We start from the raw sequence: 21,391 nt of genomic DNA, 5'->3' as shown, positions 1-21,391 counted from the left end.
TATGCGTTAAATGTTTGCTCCTTGCTCTTTCTTTTCAAATTATAAAAAAATAAAACATTTTTTTTTTAAATGAACAGCAATTGTATCGTTAAACAAAAATGTATATCTGTTTTTTTACTTGGAACAAATATTTTTTTAATCTTAACATTATTCCATCTTAAATTTATTTTGTGTAGCATAGGATATTAAAAGCAAAAACGATCATGGTAAAGTTTTCCCTTGAGTAAGATTGTTAAATGGGAAAAGTTCCCATGAGCAAAATTGATATAAAAAGACCTTTCTGGGAAACAGACCTATAACGTATAAATAGAAAGATATCTAGTCTGTCAGTGGGGTGATGATTCCCCCCCCCCCCTTAACTAATAACATAGTTGCATGTATATTTTGCATTTAACAACAATATGTTGCTGGCATCCATGGTTGTTATCAAATCACCACTAATGAAACTATCTTTATTTAAAAAATCAGGAATGATAACATAGAAGACGGGCCATTTTTGGTTCATCACCTGGGTAGCTCCTGCTGATTGGTGGCTAAATGTCCATGATTAAAGGCCTTTAGGCTTTAAAATGTGTTGTTGTATTTTTGTGTTTTTTTTTACCTTCAGCCAATGACAAAAAAAGGTGTTTTTTTTTTATTCCTGAGGATGGAGTTGCTTTACTACATATATGACTGAGGGATTGGCAGCCCTGTCCATGCCTGTGAATGGAGGTGTGCCATCTCTTGTTTCAAAATGGAGTTGAAAGTCACCTTGCTGGGGCATATTTCGGCTTTTGGGGGCAGGCTGGGCTTATTGTGGATGGGGATCTTACTCTGAGAAGTGGATCACTTATTTTTGTCCATCACATTTTGTTTGAGGCTGCCCTGAGTCTGATATAAGGATTCTACCTAAGCGAAATTAACTGTGAAGAAAGGTTTGTACATGTAATAAGCTGCTTAGAGCAGATAAAGGCATGGGATGTAATATTGCAGCTCCTACAGAAAATTATAGCTATTATTAGCTGGAAGCTGTTGTAATGAGGCTGTTGGCTAATTATTTGCAGTAGTTTGTAACTTGTATTTAGTCCTCCTGATAGTGTCAGTTGTCTCTATGGAAGTGACCCTGTTGCTATAAATTGTTACAGAGGATCTATTATACTGTCTCTAAATATATTTTCTTCTTTTTATGGTTTATACTGTGTCTACTAAACTAGAATACATATTCTTATGCTTTGTTGTTCTTTTCAATAGCATTCCATTCTCATTGGATTTGTCAAACCCTTTTCTAGTCGATACATAGGGTTTTATTTCTTTCCATACTTGAGCATAAGCAAAATCTATTGCTTAGACGTTAGACTGAATTACTGTAAACATGCTGGAAGATGTGGCTGAAATGTACAGTATGTTTTCTTGCCGTCTTATATTACATTTCAGGTCTATGTTAAGCTACTACAGTAGCATATCCTATGTATCAAAGATTCCTATTGTATGAAGTAGCATATGCCATCTGTCTGTGTACAAATCCTTGCGAGAAAATAATGGAAAGACACACTTTGTTCTTGTTCTGATCAGTGTTCTGCTTGTATAAACTCTCAGGCTGAAAGTTGATTCTTATGCTTTCTGTTGGCTGTGGTGATTAAATGGATATACTACACCAGAGTTTTTATTGTTTAAAAAGATAGATAATCCCTTTATTTTACTGTGTTGGTTATGCAAAACTGGGGAATAGATAATAAAACTTTTTTTACCTCTAATTACCTTGTATCTAAGCCTCTGCAAACTGCCCCCTTATTTCAGTTTTTTTGATAGATTTGCAGTTTAGCCAATCAGTGCTGGCTCCCAGGTAACTCCACGTGCCCTCTAGTGGTGAAAAACTGTCAAAATGCATTCAGATAAGAGGCGGCCTTCAAGGCCTAAGAAATTAGCATATGAGCCTGCCTTGGTTTAGCTTTCAACTAAGAATAAGAACGAAGCAAAATTGGTGATAAAAGTAAATTGGAAAGTTGTTTAAAATTACATGTCCTATCTGAATCATGAAAGTTTTATTTTGGACTAGACTCTCCCTTTAAAATTCTAGTACCATTAAGTCAAATTTTAGCTCCATCATAATAATAATAATAATAATTAACTGAGAAATATTCAAAGCACTTAATTAGATATGTAAAAAATAGGGAATCATGTAGAAATATAAATATCTTGTTAATGAAAGTTCAGTCCACAGAAACCAGTTGATTCAAATATTAGTGTTATTTTGCATTCTTTGAATTTGCATTTAGCTACCAATCAGCAAGCGCTTCCCAGGTTCTGAACCAAAGATGGCCGGCTCGTAAGCTTACATTTCTCTTTTAAATCAAGATACCAAGAGAAAGATGAAACATTGATAATAGGAGTAAATTAGAAAATTGCATAAAATCACTCTATCTGAATCATTAGATAAAAAATTTGGGTTCAATATCCCTTCACGTTTTTGCCTTGAGTTGCCAGACTAGTATTTAAAAAAAAAAAAAAAAAAAAAAGTGTTTTGTTTTTTTAGATTGTTTTGCCAAATTGCGTTTTGTGGTTAGTCTGTGTCTTTTCTTAGGATTTCCCTTATCTATACGATAATTGCATTTTGTAATGTCCGTTGGCAGTTACACTCACATCCTCAATGGAATGTTGGCAATGCGAGGCCAAAAGAATTCACAGTTTTCGGAATCCACCGGGATGCAGCGAAGGCAAACAGAGCATTACAAAAGCAAAAACGAACTGCTCGCATCAAGTAATAAACAAAACAAAAAAGAATCGCCCGCAATAAGTTTTTGAAAAAAAAGCCTGCATCAAGTATAAAAAAACAAACAAAAAAAAAACACCTAATCGCCCGCACTGTTTTTTTTTTAAATAAAAAATGAACCCCTAAACCGCCGTCCACCACCAACGCAGTCAACTAATTTAATTAACTCCTACACCGCCAACCCCACAACGCAAATAAATACCTTAAATATGAAATCCCCTAACCTAACAGCCTTTAAATTAACCCCTTAATTATTTAAAATAATCAACTACATTACAGGCTAACATTACAGAGAATAAAAAATCAAATTACGTAAGTTTAAAAAAAAAAAAAAATTAAACCTAATCCCTATGAAAATAAAAAAGCCCCCCCAAATAAAAACACCCCCTAAATCTAATGCTAAACTAACAATAGCCCTTAAAAGAGCTTTTTGTAGGGCATTGCCCTAAGTTAAACAGCTCTTTTAAGAATTAAACATACTAAGACCCCCCACCCACAAAACCCCCCAAAATAAAAAACATAATTTATGTAAGAACTTACCTGATAAATTCATTTCTTTCATATTAACAAGAGTCCATGAGCTAGTGACGTATGGGATATACATTCCTACCAGGAGGGGCAAAGTTTCCCAAACCTTAAAATGCCTATAAATACACCCCTCACCACACCCACAAATCAGTTTAACGAATAGCCAAGAAGTGGGGTGATAAGAAAAAAAGTGCGAAGCATATAAAATAAGGAATTGGAATAATTGTGCTTTATACAAAAAAATCATAACCACCACAAAAAAGGGTGGGCCTCATGGACTCTTGTTAATATGAAAGAAATGAATTTATCAGGTAAGTTCTTACATAAATTATGTTTTCTTTCATGTAATTAACAAGAGTCCATGAGCTAGTGACGTATGGGATAATGACTACCCAAGATGTGGATCTTTCCACACAAGAGTCACTAGAGAGGGAGGGATAAAATAAAGACAGCCAATTCCTGCTGAAAATAATCCACACCCAAAATAAAGTTTAATAAAAAACATAAGCAGAAGATTCAAACTGAAACCGCTGCCTGAAGAACTTTTCTACCAAAAACTGCTTCAGAAGAAGAAAACACATCAAAATGGTAGAATTTAGTAAAAGTATGCAAAGAGGACCAAGTTGCTGCTTTGCAGATCTGGTCAACCGAAGCTTCATTCCTAAACGCCCAGGAAGTAGATACTGACCTAGTAGAATGAGCTGTAATTCTCTGAGGCGGAATTTTACCCGACTCAACATAGGCAAGATGAATTAAAGATTTCAACCAAGATGCCAAAGAAATGGCAGAAGCTTTCTGGCCTTTCCTAGAACCGGAAAAGACAACAAATAGACCAGAAGTCTTACGGAAAGATTTCGTAGCTTCAACATAATATTTCAAAGCTCTAACAACATCCAAAGAATGCAATGATTTCTCCTTAGAATTCTTAGGATTAGGACATAATGAAGGAACCACAATTTCTCTACTAATGTTGTTGGAATTCACAACTTTAGGTAAAAATTCAAAAGAAGTTTGCAACACCGCCTTATCCTGATGAAAAATCAGAAAAGGAGACTCACACGAAAGAGCAGATAATTCAGAAACTCTTCTAGCAGAAGAGATGGCCAAAAGGAACAAAACTTTCCAAGAAAGTAATTTAATGTCCAATGAATGCATAGGTTCAAACGGAGGAGCTTGAAGAGCTCCCAGAACCAAATTCAAACTCCGAGGAGAAATTGACTTAATGACAGGTTTTATACGAACCAAAGCTTGTACAAAACAATGAATATCAGGAAGAATAGCAATCTTTCTGTGAAAAAGAACAGAAAGAGCGGAGATTTGTCCTTTCAAAGAACTTGCGGACAAACCCTTATCTAAACCATCCTGAAGAAACTGTAAAATTCTCGGTATTCTAAAAGAATGCCAAGAAAAATGATGAGAAAGACACCAAGAAATATAAGTCTTCCAGACTCTATAATATATCTCTCGAGATACAGATTTACGAGCCTGTAACATAGTATTAATCACGGAGTCAGAGAAACCTCTATGACCAAGAATCAAGCGTTCAATCTCCATACCTTTAAATTTAAGGATTTCAGATCCGGATGGAAAAAAGGACCTTGTGACAGAAGGTCTGGTCTTAACGGAAGAGTCCATGGTTGGCAAGATGCCATCCGGACAAGATCCGCATACCAAAACCTGTGAGGCCATGCCGGAGCTATTAGCAGAACAAACGAGCATTCCCTCAGAATCTTGGAGATTACTCTTGGAAGAAGAACTAGAGGCGGAAAGATATAGGCAGGATGATACTTCCAAGGAAGTGATAAATGCATCCACTGCCTCCGCCTGAGGATCCCGGGATCTGGACAGATACCTGGGAAGTTTCTTGTTTAGATGAGAGGCCATCAGATCTATCTCTGGGAGCCCCCACATTTGAACAATCTGAAGAAATACCTCTGGGTGAAGAGACCATTCGCCCGGATGCAACGTTTGGCGACTGAGATAATCCGCTTCCCAATTGTCTACACCTGGGATATGAACCGCAGAGATTAGACAGGAGCTGGATTCTGCCCAAACCAAAATTCGAGATACTTCTTTCATAGCCAGAGGACTGTGAGTCCCTCCTTGATGATTGATGTATGCCACAGTTGTGACATTGTCTGTCTGAAAACAAATGAACGATTCTCTCTTCAGAAGAGGCCAAAACTGAAGAGCTCTGAAAACTGCACGGAGTTCCAAGATATTGATCGGTAATCTCACCTCCTGAGATTCCCAAACTCCTTGTGCCGTCAGAGATCCCCACACAGCTCCCCAACCTGTGAGACTTGCATCTGTTGAAATTACAGTCCAGGTCGGAAGAACAAAAGAAGCCCCCTGAATTAAACGAAGGTGATCTGTCCACCACGTTAGAGAGTGCCGAACAATCGGTTTTAAAGATATTAATTGATATATCTTCGTGTAATCCCTGCACCATTGGTTCAGCATACAGAGCTGAAGAGGTCGCATGTGAAAACGAGCAAAGGGGATCGCGTCCGATGCAGCAGTCATAAGACCTAGAATTTCCATGCATAAGGCTACCGAAGGGAATGATTGAGACTGAAGGTTTCGACAGGCTGTAATCAATTTTAGACGTCTCTTGTCTGTTAAAGACAGAGTCATGGACACTGAATCTATCTGGAAACCCAGAAAGGTTACCCTTGTTTGAGGAATCAAAGAACTTTTTGGTAAATTGATCCTCCAACCATGATCTTGAAGAAACAACACAAGTCGATTCGTATGAGACTCTGCTAAATGTAAAGACTGAGCAAGTACCAAGATATCGTCCAAATAAGGAAATACCACAATACCCTGTTCTCTGATTACAGACAGAAGGGCACCGAGAATCTTTGTGAAAATTCTTGGAGCTGTAGCAAGGCCAAACGGTAGAGCCACAAATTGGTAATGCTTGTCTAGAAAAGAGAATCTCAGGAACTGATAATGATCTGGATGAATCGGAATATGCAGATATGCATCCTGTAAATCTATTGTGGACATATAATTCCCTTGCTGAACAAAAGGCAATATAGTCCTTACAGTTACCATCTTGAACGTTGGTATCCTTACATAACGATTCAATAATTTTAGATCCAGAACTGGTCTGAAGGAATTCTCCTTCTTTGGTACAATGAAGAGATTTGAATAAAACCCCATCCCCTGTTCCGGAACTGGAACTGGCATAATTACTCCAGCCAACTCTAGATCTGAAACACAATTCAGAAATGCTTGAGCTTTCACTGGATTTACTGGGACATGGGAAAGAAAAAATCTCTTTGCAGGAGGTCTCATCTTGAAACCAATTCTGTACCCTTCTGAAACAATGTTCTGAATCCAAAGATTGTGAACAGAATTGATCCAAATTTCTTTGAAAAAACGTAACCTGCCCCCTACCAGCTGAACTGGAATGAGGGCCGTACCTTCATGTGAACTTAGAAGCAGGCTTTGCCTTTCTAGCAGGCTTGGATTTATTCCAGACTGGAGATGGTTTCCAAACTGAAACTGCTCCTGAGGACGAAGGATCAGGCTTTTGTTCTTTGTTGAAACGAAAGGAACGAAAACGATTGTTAGCCCTGTTTTTACCTTTAGACTTTTTATCCTGTGGTAAAAAAGTTCCTTTCCCACCAGTAACAGTTGAAATAATAGAATCCAACTGAGAACCAAATAATTTGTTTCCCTGGAAAGAAATGGAAAGTAGAGTTGATTTAGAAGCCATATCAGCATTCCAGGTCTTAAGCCATAAAGCTCTTCTGGCTAAGATAGCCAGAGACATAAACCTAACATCAACTCTAATAATATCAAAAATGGCATCACAGATGAAATTATTAGCATGCTGGAGAAGAATAATAATATCATGAGAATCACGATTTGTTACTTGTTGCGCTAGAGTTTCCAACCAAAAAGTTGAAGCTGCAGCAACATCAGCCAATGATATAGCAGGTCTAAGAAGATTACCTGAACATAGATAAGCTTTTCTTAGAAAAGATTCAATTTTTCTATCTTAAGGATCCTTAAACGAGGTACCATCTGACGTAGGAATGGTAGTACGTTTAGCAAGGGTAGAAATAGCCCCATCAACTTTAGGGATTTTGTCCCAAAATTCTAACCTGTCAGGCGGAACAGGATATAATTGCTTAAAACGTTTAGAAGGAGTAAATGAATTACCCAATTTATCCCATTCCTTAGAAATTACTGCAGAAATAGCATTAGGAACAGGAAAGACTTCTGGAATAACCGCAGGAGCTTTAAAAACCTTATCCAAACGTATAGAATTAGTATCAAGAGGACTAGAATCCTCTATTTCTAAAGCAATTAGTACTTCTTTAAGTAAAGAGCGAATAAATTCCATCTTAAATAAATATGAAGATTTATCAGCATCAATCTCTGAGATAGAATCCTCTGAACCAGAAGAGTCCAAAGAATCAGAATGATGGTGTTCATTTAAAAATTCATCTGTAGAGAGAGAAGATTTAAAAGACTTTTTACGTTTACTAGAAGGAGAAATAACAGACAAAGCCTTCTTTATGGATTCAGAAACAAAATCTCTTATGTTATCAGGAACATTCTGCACCTTAGATGTTGAGGGAACTGCAACAGGCAATGGTACATCACTAAAGGAAATATTATCTGCTTTAACAAGTTTGTCATGACAATTATTACAAACAACAGCTGGAGGAATAGCTACCAAAAGTTTACAGCAGATACACTTAGCTTTGGTAGATCCAGCAGGCAGTGGTTTTCCTGTAGTATCTTCTGGCTCAGATGCAACGTGAGACATCTTGCAATATGTAAGAGAAAAAACAACATATAAAGCAAAATAGATCAAATTCCTTATAAGACAGTTTCAGGAATGGGAAAAAAATGCCAAACATCAAGCTTCTAGCAACCAGAAGCAAATGAAAAATGAGACTGAAATAATGTGGAGACAAAAGCGACGCCCATATTTTTTGGCGCCAAATAAGACGCCCACATTATTTGGCGCCTAAATGCTTTTGGCGCCAAAAATGACGCCACATCCGGAACGCCGACATTTTTGGCGCAAAATAACGTCAAAAATGACGCAACTTCCGGCGACACGTATGACGCCGGAAACGGAAAAGAATTTTTGCGCCAAAAAAGTCCGCGCCAAGAATGACGCAATAAAATGAAGCATTTTCAGCCCCCGCGAGCCTAACAGCCCACAGGGAAAAAAGTCAAATTTTTGAGGTAAGAAAAAATATGATAATTTAAAGCATAATCCCAAATATGAAACTGACTGTCTGGAAATAAGGAAAGTTGAACATTCTGAGTCAAGGCAAATAAATGTTTGAATACATATATTTAGAACTTTATAAATAAAGTGCCCAACCATAGCTTAGAGTGTCACAGAAAATAAGACTTACTTTACCCCAGGACACTCATCTACATGTTTGTAGAAAGCCAAACCAGTACTGAAACGAGAATCAGTAGAGGAAATGGTAAATATAAGAGTATATCGTCGATCTGAAAAGGGAGGTAAGAGATGAATCTCTACGACCGATAACAGAGAACCTTATGAAATAGATCCCGTAGAAGGAGATCACTGCATTCAATAGGCAATACTCTCTTCACATCCCTCTGACATTCACTGCACGCTGAGAGGAAAACCGGGCTCCAACTTGCTGCGGAGCGCATATCAACGTAGAATCTAGCACAAACTTACTTCACCACCTCCCTTGGAGGCAAAGTTTGTAAAACTGATTTGTGGGTGTGGTGAGGGGTGTATTTATAGGCATTTTAAGGTTTGGGAAACTTTGCCCCTCCTGGTAGGAATGTATATCCCATACGTCACTAGCTCATGGACTCTTGTTAATTACATGAAAGAAAACCTAACACTAAAAATACCTAAACTACCCATTGCCCTGAAAAGGGCATTTGTATGGGCATTGCCCTTAAAGGGCATTTAGATCTTTTGCAAAGTGCCCCAAAAAAACCTAAGTTAAAAAAAAAAAAAAAAAATTATTAAAAAAAAACTAACACTAAAGCCCCAAATAGATACTCACAGGTCCTGAAGCCCGGCGGAAATAATCTTTTACCAGAAGGGTTTATCCTCTTCATCCACAGCGAAGGCGATGCAGAGCGTTGTTTCCAGATGTGGCGCTCCTCGGAGGCAGCGATGGTCCTTGGCAAAAAAGCTGCCAATATAGCCCCCCCTCTGGCTCCGCCCCCCAGGCATTCTCTTTGCTGGATAATTCTATAGCTAATCTTTTATCAAAAATGCCAGCATTTCAAAGAAAGCGTGATTGCTCAGTTTTAAATACAGAGGATGAGCAAGTGTGCGCTGACGATAATTTATCTGTTATACCCTCACACCAGTCAGAATTGGCAGTGAGGGAGGGTCTGTCGGAGGGAGAAATTTCTGATTCAGGAAAAGTTTCTCAACAGGCAGAACCTGATATTGTGACGTTTAAATTTTAAGTTAGAACATCTCCGCGCCCTGCTTAAGGAGGATGCTAACTACTCTGGACGATTGTGACTCTTTGGTCATTCCAGAAAAATTGTGCAAAATGGACAAATTCCTTGAGGTCCCTGTGCACGCTGATGCCTTTCCGATACCCAAAAGGGTGGCGGACATAGTGACTAAGGAGTGGGAGAAGCCAGGTATACCTTTTGTCCCACCTCCTATATTTAAGATAATGTTCCCCATTGTCGACCCCAGGAGGGATGTATGGCAAACAGTTCCTAAGGTTGAGGGGGCAGTTTCTACGTTGGCCAAACGCACGACTATTCCCATTGAGGACAGTTGTGCTTTCAAAGATCCGATGGATAAAAAAATTGGAAGGATTGCTTAAAAAGATATTTGTTCAGCAAGGTTTCCTCCTCCAACCAATTTCGTGCATTATTCCTGTCACAACGGCGGCGTCTTTTTGGTTCGAAGAACTAGAAAATTTGCTCAATAAGGAGACTCCATATGAGGAAGTCATGGACAGAATTCACGCACTAAAGTTGGCTAATTCCTTTATTTTAGATGCCGCTTTGCAATTGGCGAAATAAGCAGCGAAAAATTCAGGTTTTGCAATTGTGGCGCGCAGAGCGCTTTGGCTAAAATCTTGGTCGGCGGATGTGTCATCCAAGACAAAATTGCTCAATATTCCTTTCAAAGGTAAGACCCTTTTTGGGCCAGAATTGAAGGAGATTATTTCAGACATCACTGGGGGAAAGGGCCATGCCCTCCCACAGGATAGGCCTTTCAAGGCTAAGAACAAATCTAATTTTCATTCCTTTTGCAACTTCAGGAACGGACCGTCTCCTAACTCTGCAGCCTCTAGACAAGAGGGTAACGCTTCCCAGGCTAAGCCAGCATGGAAACCAATGCAAGGCTGGAACAAGGGTAAACAGGCCAAGAAGCCTGCTGCTGCTACCAAGACAGCATGAAGGGGTAGCCCCCGATCCGGGACCGGATCTAGTAGGGGGCAGACTTTCTCTCTTTGCTCAGGCTTGGGCAAGAGATGTTCAGGATCCCTGGGCACTAGAAATAGTCTCTCAGGGTTATCTTCTAGAATTCAAGGAACTTCCTCCAAGGGGAAGGTTCCACATGTCTCGCTTATCTTCAGACCAGATAAAGAGACAGGCATTCTTACATTGCGTAGGAGATCTATTAAAGATGGGAGTGATGCACCCAGTTCCAACAGTGGAACAAGGTCAGGGGTTTTACTCAAACCTGTTTGTAGTTCCCAAAAAAGAGGGAACTTTCAGACCAATTCTGGATTTAAAAATTCTAAACAAATTCCTCAGAGTTCCATCATTCAAAATGGAAACCATTCGAACGATTTTACCAACAATCCAGGAGGGTCAATTCATGACTACCGTGGATTTAAAGGATGCGTACCTACATATTCCTATCCACAAAGATCATCATCAGTTCCTAAGGTTCGCCTTTCTGGACAAACATTACCAGTTTGTGGCTCTTCCGTTTGGTTTAGCCACTGCTCACAGAATTTTCACAAAGGTGCTAGGGTCCTTTCTAGCGGTTCTAAGACCGAGGGGCATTGCAGTGGCACCTTACCTGGACGACAACTTAATCCAAGTGTCCTCCCTTTCCAGATCAAGGGCTCATAAAGACATTGTTTTGGCTTTTCTCAGGTCTCAGGGGTGGAAGGTGAACGTGGAAAAGAGTTCCCTGTCCCCGTCTACAAGAGTTCCTTTTCTGGGAACAATAATAGATTCTGTAGAAATGAAGATTTTTCTGACAGAGGTCAGAAAATTAAAGCTTCTAAAGGCTTGTCAAGTTCTTCAATCTATTCCTCAGCCTTCCATAGCTCAGTGCATGGAAGTAATAGGTCTAATGGTGGCAGCAATGGACGTGGTTCCTTTTGCTCGAATTCATCTAAGACCATTGCAACTGTGCATGCTCAGACAGTGTAATGGGGATTATGCAGACTTGTCTCCCCAGATTCAAGTAGACCAGTTAACCAGAGACTCACTCCGTTGGTGGTTGTCTCAGGATCACCTGTCTCGGGGAATGAGTTTCCGCAGACCAGAGTGGGTCATTGTTACGACCGACGCCAGTCTATTAGGCTTGGGCGCGGTCTGGGACTCCCTGAAAGCTCAGGGTCTATGGTCTCGGGAAGAGTCTCTTCTCCCGATAAACATCCTGGAACTGAGAGCGATATTCAATGCGCTCCGGGCTTGGCCTCAACTAGCGAAGGCCGGATTCATAAGATTTCAGTCGGACAACATGACGACTGTAGCTTACATCAATCATCAGGGAGGAACAAAGAGTTCCTTGGCGATGAGAGAGGTATCCAAGATCATCAAATGGGCGGAGGATCACTCCTGCCATCTATCTGCAATTCACATCCCAGGAGTAGACAACTGGGAGGCGAATTATTTGAGTCGTCGGACTTTCCATCCGGGGGAGTGGGAACTCCACCCGGAGGTCTTTGCCCAGTTAACTCAATTATGAGGCATTCCAGACATGGATCTGATGGCGTTTCGTCAGAACTTCAAGGTTCCTCGCTACGGGTCCAGATCCAGGGATCCCAAGGCGACACTAGTGGATGCATTAGTGGCGCCTTGGTGGTTCAACCTAGCTTATGTGTTTCCACCGTTTCCTCTCCTTCCCAGACTCGTAGCCAGGATCAAACAGGAGAAGGCCTCGGTGATTCTGATAGCTCCTGCGTTGCCACGCAGGACTTGGTATGCAGACCTGGTGAATATGTCATCGGCTCCACCATGGAAGCTACCTTTGAGACAGGATCTTCTAGTACAAGGTCCATTCGAACATCCAAATCTAGTCTCTCTGCAGCTGACTGCTTGGAAATTGAACGCTTGATTTTATCTAAGCGTGGGTTTTCAGATTCAGTTTTAGATACTATTGTCCAAGCCAGAAAACCTGTGACTAGGAAAATTTACCATAAAATATGGAAAAAAATATATCTGGTGTGAATCCAAGGGATTTTCTTGGAGTAAAATTAAAATTCCTAAGATTCTTTCCTTTCTCCAAGAGGGTTTGGATAAAGGGTTGTCAGCGAGTTCTTTAAAAGGACAGATACCTGCTTTGTCTGTTTTGTTACACAAACGCCTGGCAGCAGTGCCAGATGTACAAGTTTTTGTACAGGCCTTAGTCAGAATCAAGCCTGTTTACAGACCCATGACTCCTCCATGGAGTCTAAATTTAGTTCTTTCAGTTCTTCAAGGGGTTCCGTTTGAACCTTTACATTCCATAAATATTAAGTTACTATCTTGGAAAGTTCTGTTTTTGGTTGCTATTTCTTCTGCTAGAAGAGTTTCTGAATTGTCTGCTTTGCAGTGTGATCCACCCTATCTGGTATTCCATGCAGATAAGGTCGTTTTGCGTACCAAACCTGGTTTTCTTCCAAAAGTGGTTTCCAACAGGAATATTAAAGTGGATGTAAATTTTTAACATATTGACCTTCCAAATCTGTTCTTATGCACTCTTTTATTAATACCGCATACTTTTTTTTCTTTAAATGTAGAAAAAATAAATTAATATTTACGTTTGTAACTCGTCTCCGTTTTCAGGCAGAGCTCCTCCCATCCATAATTTCCCTTCTTTTCAGCGCATAACGTCTGGAGCGGTCCCACCCGCTCTGACGTATTACCCCTGCGCGTTCACGATGGCTTCTTTTTGTGCGCATGCGCTTCTAATTTAGTGCCGAATATGCGCATGCGTGTACTCTAGACTTCCTGAATTGCGCATGCGTTTCTAAACTCGCGATCGTGACTTCAAATCTTTGTGCGCATGCGTTGCTAGCGGGTATGTTATCAAAGCTTCGAAAGCCAGCTGAAGTTGTTTTACGCATGCGCTTATGAAAGACACATGCGCATAAATTCACAATGACGTTAAGAAAAAGGGGCTGGACGCCACGGGGTACGCCAAATTATTAGTTTAGGCAAATGTCAATCACTGTAAGAAAAGCGGAACAAAATGGCGGGCGGAGGGAGAAAGCAAGACGTTTTTAGTTATAGAGGTGTATATATATCGATATAATATTATGTTTTTACAAAATTGATGACTTAAACTTATGCTATTTTTGGATGATAAAGCAGTTGTGACTGTCGACTATCAGTGAGTTTACATCCACTTTAACCAGGAAATAGTTGTTCCTTCTCTGTGTCCGAATCCAGTTTCGAATAAGGAACGTTTGTTACACAATTTTAGATGTGGTCCGTGCTTTAAAATTCTATTTAGATGCAACAAAGGATTTCAGACAGACTTCATCTTTGTTTGTCGTTTATTCTGGTAAGAGGAGAGGACAGAAAGCTACTGCTACCTCTTTCTTTTTGGCTGAAAAGCATCATCCGATTGGCTTATGAGACTGCCGGACGGCAGCCTCCTGAACGAATTACAGCTCACTCTACTAGAGCTGTGGTTTCCACATGGGCCTTCAAGAACGAGGCTTCTGTTGATCAGATATGTAAGGCAGCGACTTGGTCTTCTCTGCACACTTTTGCCAAATTTTACAAATTCGATACTTATTCTTCTTCGGAGGCTATTTTTGGGAGAAAGGTTTTGCAAGCCGTGGTGCCTTCCGTTTAGGTAACCTGACTTGTTCCCTCCCTTCATCCGTGTCCTAAAGCTTTGGTATTGGTTCCCACAAGTAAGGATGAATCCGTGGACCGGACACACCAATGTAGGATAAAACAGAATTTATGCTTACCTGATAAATTTCTTTCTCCTACGGTGTGTGTCCGGTCCACGGCCCGCCCTGGCCTTTTAGTCAGGTTTCAAATTTTTTCTTTCTATACACTACAGTCACCACGGCACCCTATGGTTTCTCCTTTTTCTCATAACCGTCGGTTGAATGACTGGGGGGCGGAGCCAGAGGGGGGGCTATATGGGCAGCTTTTGCTGTGCTCTCTTTGCCATTTCCTGTTGGGGAAGAGAATATTCCCACAAGTAAGGATGAAGCCGTGGACCGGACACACCGTAGGAGAAAGAAATTTATCAGGTAAGCATAAATTCTGTTTTTATTTTTGGGGATGGCGGACATAGTGGTAAAGAAGTGTGAGGTTTATTATTGGCTTACAATGCATAGTGACTGTATAAATAATGTAGACACTGACACTATTATAGGCATTTGTAATAAATATATATATATATATATATATAACACACACACACACACACACACACACACACACGTGTGTGTGTGTGTGTGTGTATATATATATATATATATATGTATATGTGTGTGTGTATATATGAAATATACTTAAAGTAGACATAATTTAAAGAGGAGAAATGTATTTATTTAGGACAGTAGTCCGTTAAAATTACAGTATTGCTACACCTGTAGCTTAAATATTTATATAAAAGCAGAATTACAAAATAAGTTGCTTCCACATCTGTAGCCTAATTAGACTAGTTATAATTATAAAGTGGTAGCAGCACGGATAGTTTAGTGTAGGTGGCGTTAAAGGGGAGTTTGGGCGTTTGTCTGGGTCTAGCACAGGCTAGAGTTTTTAACCCTTGCACCCACTGAACTAAGTCCCAGACTTGCCTGGAGTGGCTAGACTATGACAAACTGGTTAAGGTGGAAAGGGTTGGGTAACCCTTTGTGACAAACTGGTGACTGTTGCAGGGTTGGTTAGCCCTGTATGTCGCTGTTTTCTTGCTGTCCCTTGCATAAACGATAAACGCACATCTGGATATATTTTATGTAGTATTTCTCCTTTCCACTACCTGTGAAGTTGTATATTTTTTTACTGCTGGTAGAAAAAAATGTTCCATATTTGCAGGCCTTCTACAAATCCGTTTCCCATGACTAAAGAAACACTTGATTAGGAAGTGAATGATTGTGGAGCGGAGTCTATTAAAACAGTGCTCCTGGGTCTACTGAGTTGGTCTGTTTTCTTCTGCTAAGAGCATTGCGGGCACGCTGTCTAGTCACAGCGCGCCCGATCGCACTATTAAAATCAATGTAGCTCCCGCTCTGGTCTGGTAGCGGGAGCTAGCTACAATTAGTTAAATGGCGTGATCGGGCCGGCTGTGATTAGACAGCGTGCCCAGATGCGCTTAGCAGAAGAAAACAGACCCGCTCAGTAGAGCCAGGAGCGGCGTTCTGTTTTCTTTGCTAAATATCTATCAAACAATTTGCTTTAGAAACCTGGTGCTAAGCTAATGTTCATTCCCCCCCCCCCCAGAAATTTCATTGTTTAAAAAGATAGATAATACCAATACCTTTGATTACCTGTTCCCCAGTTTTGTATAACCAACACGCTTAAAGGGACAGTCTAGGCCAAGATAAACTTTCATGATTCAGATAGAGCATGTAATTTTAAACAATTTTCCAATTTACTTTTATCAGCAATTTTGCTTTGTTCTCTTGGTATTCTTAGTTGAAAGCTTAACCTAGGAAGTTCTTATGCTAATTTCTTAGACCTTGAAGCCCACCTCTTTCAGATTGCATTTTAACAGTTTTTCACCACTAGAGGGTGTTAGTTCACGTATTTCATATAGATAACACTGTGCTCGTGCACGTGAAGTAATCTGGGAGCCATCACTGATTGGCTAGACTGCAAGTCTGTCAAAAGAACTGAAAAAAGGGGCAGTTTGCAGAGGCTTAGATACAAGATAATCACAGAGGTTAAAAGTATATTATTATAACTGTGTTGGTTATGCAAAACTTGGGACTGGGTAATAAAGGGATTATCTATCTTTTAAAACAATAAAAATTCTGGTGTAGACTGTCCCTTTAATATACTTTTTACCCCTGTGGTTACCTTGCATTTAAGCCTTTGTAGACTGCCCCCTTTATCTCAGTTCTTTTGACAGACTTGCATTTTAGCATTAGTACTGACACCTAGGTAACTCCACAGGAGTGAGTACAATGTTATCTGTATGTCACTCATCAGCTAGCACTGCATATCTGTAAAAAAAAAACCTGTCAAAATGCACTGAGATAAGAGGGCTTTGAAATTAGCAAATGAGCCTACCTAGGTTTTAGCTTTCATCAAAGAATACCAAGAGAACACAATTTGATGATTAAAAGTAAATTGAAAAAATTGCAGGCCCTTTCTGAATCATGAATTTAATTTTGCTTAGACTGTCCCATTAAATCATTCATGCTGCTGGCTAGAGACGGAGATGGCCGCATAAGTTTGGAGCTTTGTGTGGGGAAATGAGCGGAGGCTTATCGGCACTACAGAAAACGGCTAAAACTATCATACTCCACCGTGGGAGAAAGAAGAGGTCTCAATGATAAGCCAGATTGGAGCCGAAAATATGTTTAAAGGGTGAAATTCTGGATAACACAAGAGCAACAGATCCCGCCACGGACATGGCGCTGGTGCCACCTTGCTTCCCACATGGCGCTGCAGCTCTTCAGTCTCTCACAGCCGAGATATGACGCAGACCATATGAACAACACACGGATGGGTGAGATATCTATAATTAAAACCACTGAGCTAACACTGCCACTTGGGCCAAGCTACTACACGGCATAAGAGAATAAGGAGTTACAACTACATAAGTCACAAAGTGTATGTAAAAGTATAGATTCTACAGACCCTAACAATCGCGGCGCGAAGCCGATATAGTATATCTCCCCCACCCATCGATATCTTAACCATAACAAAGGACTCAAAGTTGTTTGCAACAGTTATTCGATAGCAGTCATATTCACTTTGTTTCTTTAATAATAAGAAGAGAGGGAGGAAGACTTATGCTCTATCCAGTGCGCAATTAAAAACAGTCTATATACAGAAACAGGATATGCAGTGCTGAAAAAGCATTTTCAAGAGGAGCAACTAGGTCAGGCATTACCAAACATTAAACTACATTTTGGAACATATAGACTCTCAGCAACCATAACCCAAGAAAAGTTTCTGGATAACGTGTAATGAATAACTTTTAAGTGGTTGAAAACACTTTTGATAGCAGATTACTACTAGCCACAGAGGTCAATATTTAACTAAGGGCTTTCATAATACCGGAAAAAACTGATTTATCCTACTTCACACTCCTCAGCTGATAGGCCAAGAGTGAAAGTCTAAACACTTAAACCAGTTTTCTTTACTTGTCTTGACGACATTTTAACAGGCAAACAAACAGCTACCACTCTCTTTTTCAAATCCTCTAAAGGGGACAAGACTACGGAGCTGCCGGAATCGGAGATAACGATCTCATCAGACTAATCCTTTACTAGAGGATCTAGTACACTCGACCTTACACCGGTCACCAAAGCAGATTTGAGAGGTCTAGTGTCTAAACAAGACATAAACATGAATTTCGAAAAAATGTGGACAAAACTAGACTCCATACATACAACAATGACTGAGAGTCTAACGGAACTAAAACAGGATATACAGGAACTAGGTATGAGGGTAGATACACTGGAGGAGAATGAAAACATAAGAGATGAAACAGCAGACAAGGTATCACAACAAGTCCAGAATCACAAGCAAGAAATAGAAGAGCTTCAAGACAAATTGGAGGATATAGAAAACCGCACGAGAAGGTGCAATATTAGACTCAAGGGAATCCCGGAATCCATAGCACCTACAGATCTACAAAGCTACTTACAACAGCTATTCAAGGCAATTACAGGCCACACAGAAGAAGATCACTTTCAAATCGAAAGGGCACATAGAGCCCTAAGGGCCAAGCCCAAGGGAGATCAACCACCAAGGGATGTCATAGTTAAGCTGCTACGCTTTCCAGACAAGGAAGCAATTCTCTCAGCGGCTAGGCAGAATCCAACATTCAAGTTCCAAGGCTCAGTAATCCAATTCTTCCAGGACCTATGTGCGCAAACACTTCAGAAACGATACTCCATGAAGCCCCTAACCCTGCTGCTCCGTAAAAATCAAATACCCTACAGGTGGGGCTTTCCATTCGCCTTAATTATACTACACGAAGGAAAAATGCTGACAATCAGAAAACACCAAGATATTTCAGAAGCATGTTCTTATCTGAATCTAGAACCTCCAGATCTACCGCTCTCCGAGCAAAATGCAGAAGAAGCTCCTAACCCGAACAGGGAAAACAACCACAAAAGAACCAAGTGGACCACAGTACAGAAAAAAAGACCAAAGTGACTGGTGACTCTAGGTGGAAAGAAAGCTGCTACTGCAAGATCCGAGATGGAAGCTAATTATTGATCAGATGAGTATAATCTGATGAACTTAATCTTCTTCTCTTTTTTTCCCTTTTCCCCCCTCCCTGAATTTGACTTGCAGAAAGTAATATTTCTCCCATACAGCTGCCAAGTTTAGACCTTTCACACAGACTCAGGGTGATTAAACCCTTAATTATGAGGATTTGTCTTGTTTACCATGTTTAGACTTAACATTTACTTCTACAAGTTCCACTTTTATTAGAAAAATGCAACATGCTTAGGCATAAGTCGTATTCCTATTGTCTGTTATGTGCTGATTTGCTTCCGCTCCCATGGCCGCTGCTCCGGGCTGATTCTATCCTATTTTCTTCTTCCCTCTCTCTTTCTCTCTCTTATCGCCTCGGGGTGGCAGTCATGGCAGCTCCCTACATCTAGTTAGATGTTCAATTTTTTGTATTTTAATATGAGATTTTTGTGTTTTAAGTTTTACATGTTAATAAGTTTATTTTTTATTTATGTTCTCATGTTTGTGTGGCCTTTAAATGTTTGTCAGACAGAGTATAAATGCCGACTGCTACAATACCTACCATTCACTTTTAGGGCTGTTACCATAAGTCATAGTTACACACTTAACTCCTATGACCAATGACCTCATTATTCTCTCACACAATGTGAGAGGCCTTAACACCAATATCAAACGTAAGATGGCCCTTACCCAATATATAAAATTGAAAGCTAAGATCATCTTTCTCCAGGAGACACACTTCACACAAACCCTGATCCCTAAGTACTGGCACCGACAATATCCAACCCATTTCCACTCCACAATAGAACAGAAAAAAAGAGGGGTCTCAATACTTATGCATTCTTCCCTACAATTCGAAACTGATGAGGTTATAAGAGATTCTGAGGGAAGGTTCCTCATTGTTAGGGGCCGCACACAAGGTATGAAGATCACACTATGCAACGTATATGCCCCAAATGAAGGCCAACACACCTTTTTTCGACAGATCTCCCGCATGTTAACACAATGGTCCCACTCCAGAATAATACTTGGTGGAGACTTTAACATCAATATTTCCACTCACTATTCTAAGACGATAACTAAACCCTCAAATAAACAACTTAGGCAACTATCCATAGTGAAATCTATAAGGGAATCAATGACAGAACATAACCTACTGGACACATGGGAAACAATATTTGGTAACACAACAGACCATACATTTTATTCACATGCCCACAACAGCTACACAAAATTGGATTATATATGGACTAGTCAGACCTTGATACCGAATATTGTCACTTCTAATATCCACCCCTGTGTCTGGTCAGACCATTCGATAGTCCAACTATCCATGACAGGGCTAGTTGATAATCAACGTCAGAAGTCCTGGACATTTGACCCCTCCATACTCCACAATGAACAATTTCATACTGAGATAGGAAAATTAATGCAAGAATACTGGTCTACAAATGTTAATTCCACCGTTAACTCACTCAACCCATGGGCTGCACATAAGCCCTTTATTAGGGGGATTCTGATAAAGGAAAAAGCTAGGATCAGCACCCTAGCAAATAGAAACATTAAACAACTTCACTCAGAGATCACTACATTAGAAACCCAACACAAAAACACGCTATCTAATATAACATTTAGAACCCTTCAAGCTAAAAGAAAACTTCTGTCAAAAATCTTAAACGATTCGGCGATGAGAGCCCTCCAAAAACTAAAAGCAAACTACTTTTTATACTCTAATAAGCCGGATAGATATCTAGCTAATAAACTTCGAAATAGAACAAAATTATATTCAATAACCAATTTATATACCCAGGAGGGGACTCAGACGTCGAATCCCCAAGAAATAGCTAATATATTTGCAAACTATTATGAGTCATTATATGATGGGCAAAAAGTACATCACACTGACAAGACACATAGACTATTATTTAGATTCCTAAATCAAGCTAACCTTCCTACAATCACCCCGGAGGAGAATGATATTCTTAATGCGGAGATTTCTGTGAAATCCTCAATGTCATAAAGGAACTAAAAGCAGGCAAAGCGGCAGGCCCCGATGGTCTCCCCAGCGAGTACTATAAGTTATTTAAAGTACCCCTAATAACCCACCTACAGAAATTATACAATGACATCATGCTAGGTTCCGATATTCCCATTGATTTACTTCGAGACAAGATTATAGTCATCCCAAAACCAGGAAAGGACCCTAGGTGGTGTAATAATTATAGACCCATATCGTTGATCAATCAGGATCTCAAGATCTTGACAAAAATCTTGGAAAATAGACTCCAGACGCTACTACCCCGCCTGGTCCATCCCGACCAGGTGGGTTTTATGAAGGGTAGGGAAGCCCCAGATAACGTGTGTAGAACCATAGACCTAACCGACCACCTGAAAAGGAAAGGAACGCCTTCTCTGCTCCTTTCACTGGACGCGGAAAAGGCGTTCGATCGCATAGACTGGACCTATATGTTCCAGATACTCACCACAATGGGTTTTGAGGGATCATTCATGAAAGCGCTAAAGGGGATATATTCA

This window comes from Bombina bombina, chromosome 4 (genome assembly GCF_027579735.1).
Source record: "Bombina bombina isolate aBomBom1 chromosome 4, aBomBom1.pri, whole genome shotgun sequence".
In the NCBI taxonomy this organism is placed as follows: domain Eukaryota; kingdom Metazoa; phylum Chordata; class Amphibia; order Anura; family Bombinatoridae; genus Bombina; species Bombina bombina.
The sequence above is the reverse complement of the archived record's forward strand: the minus strand, read 5'-3'. Positions refer to the sequence as shown.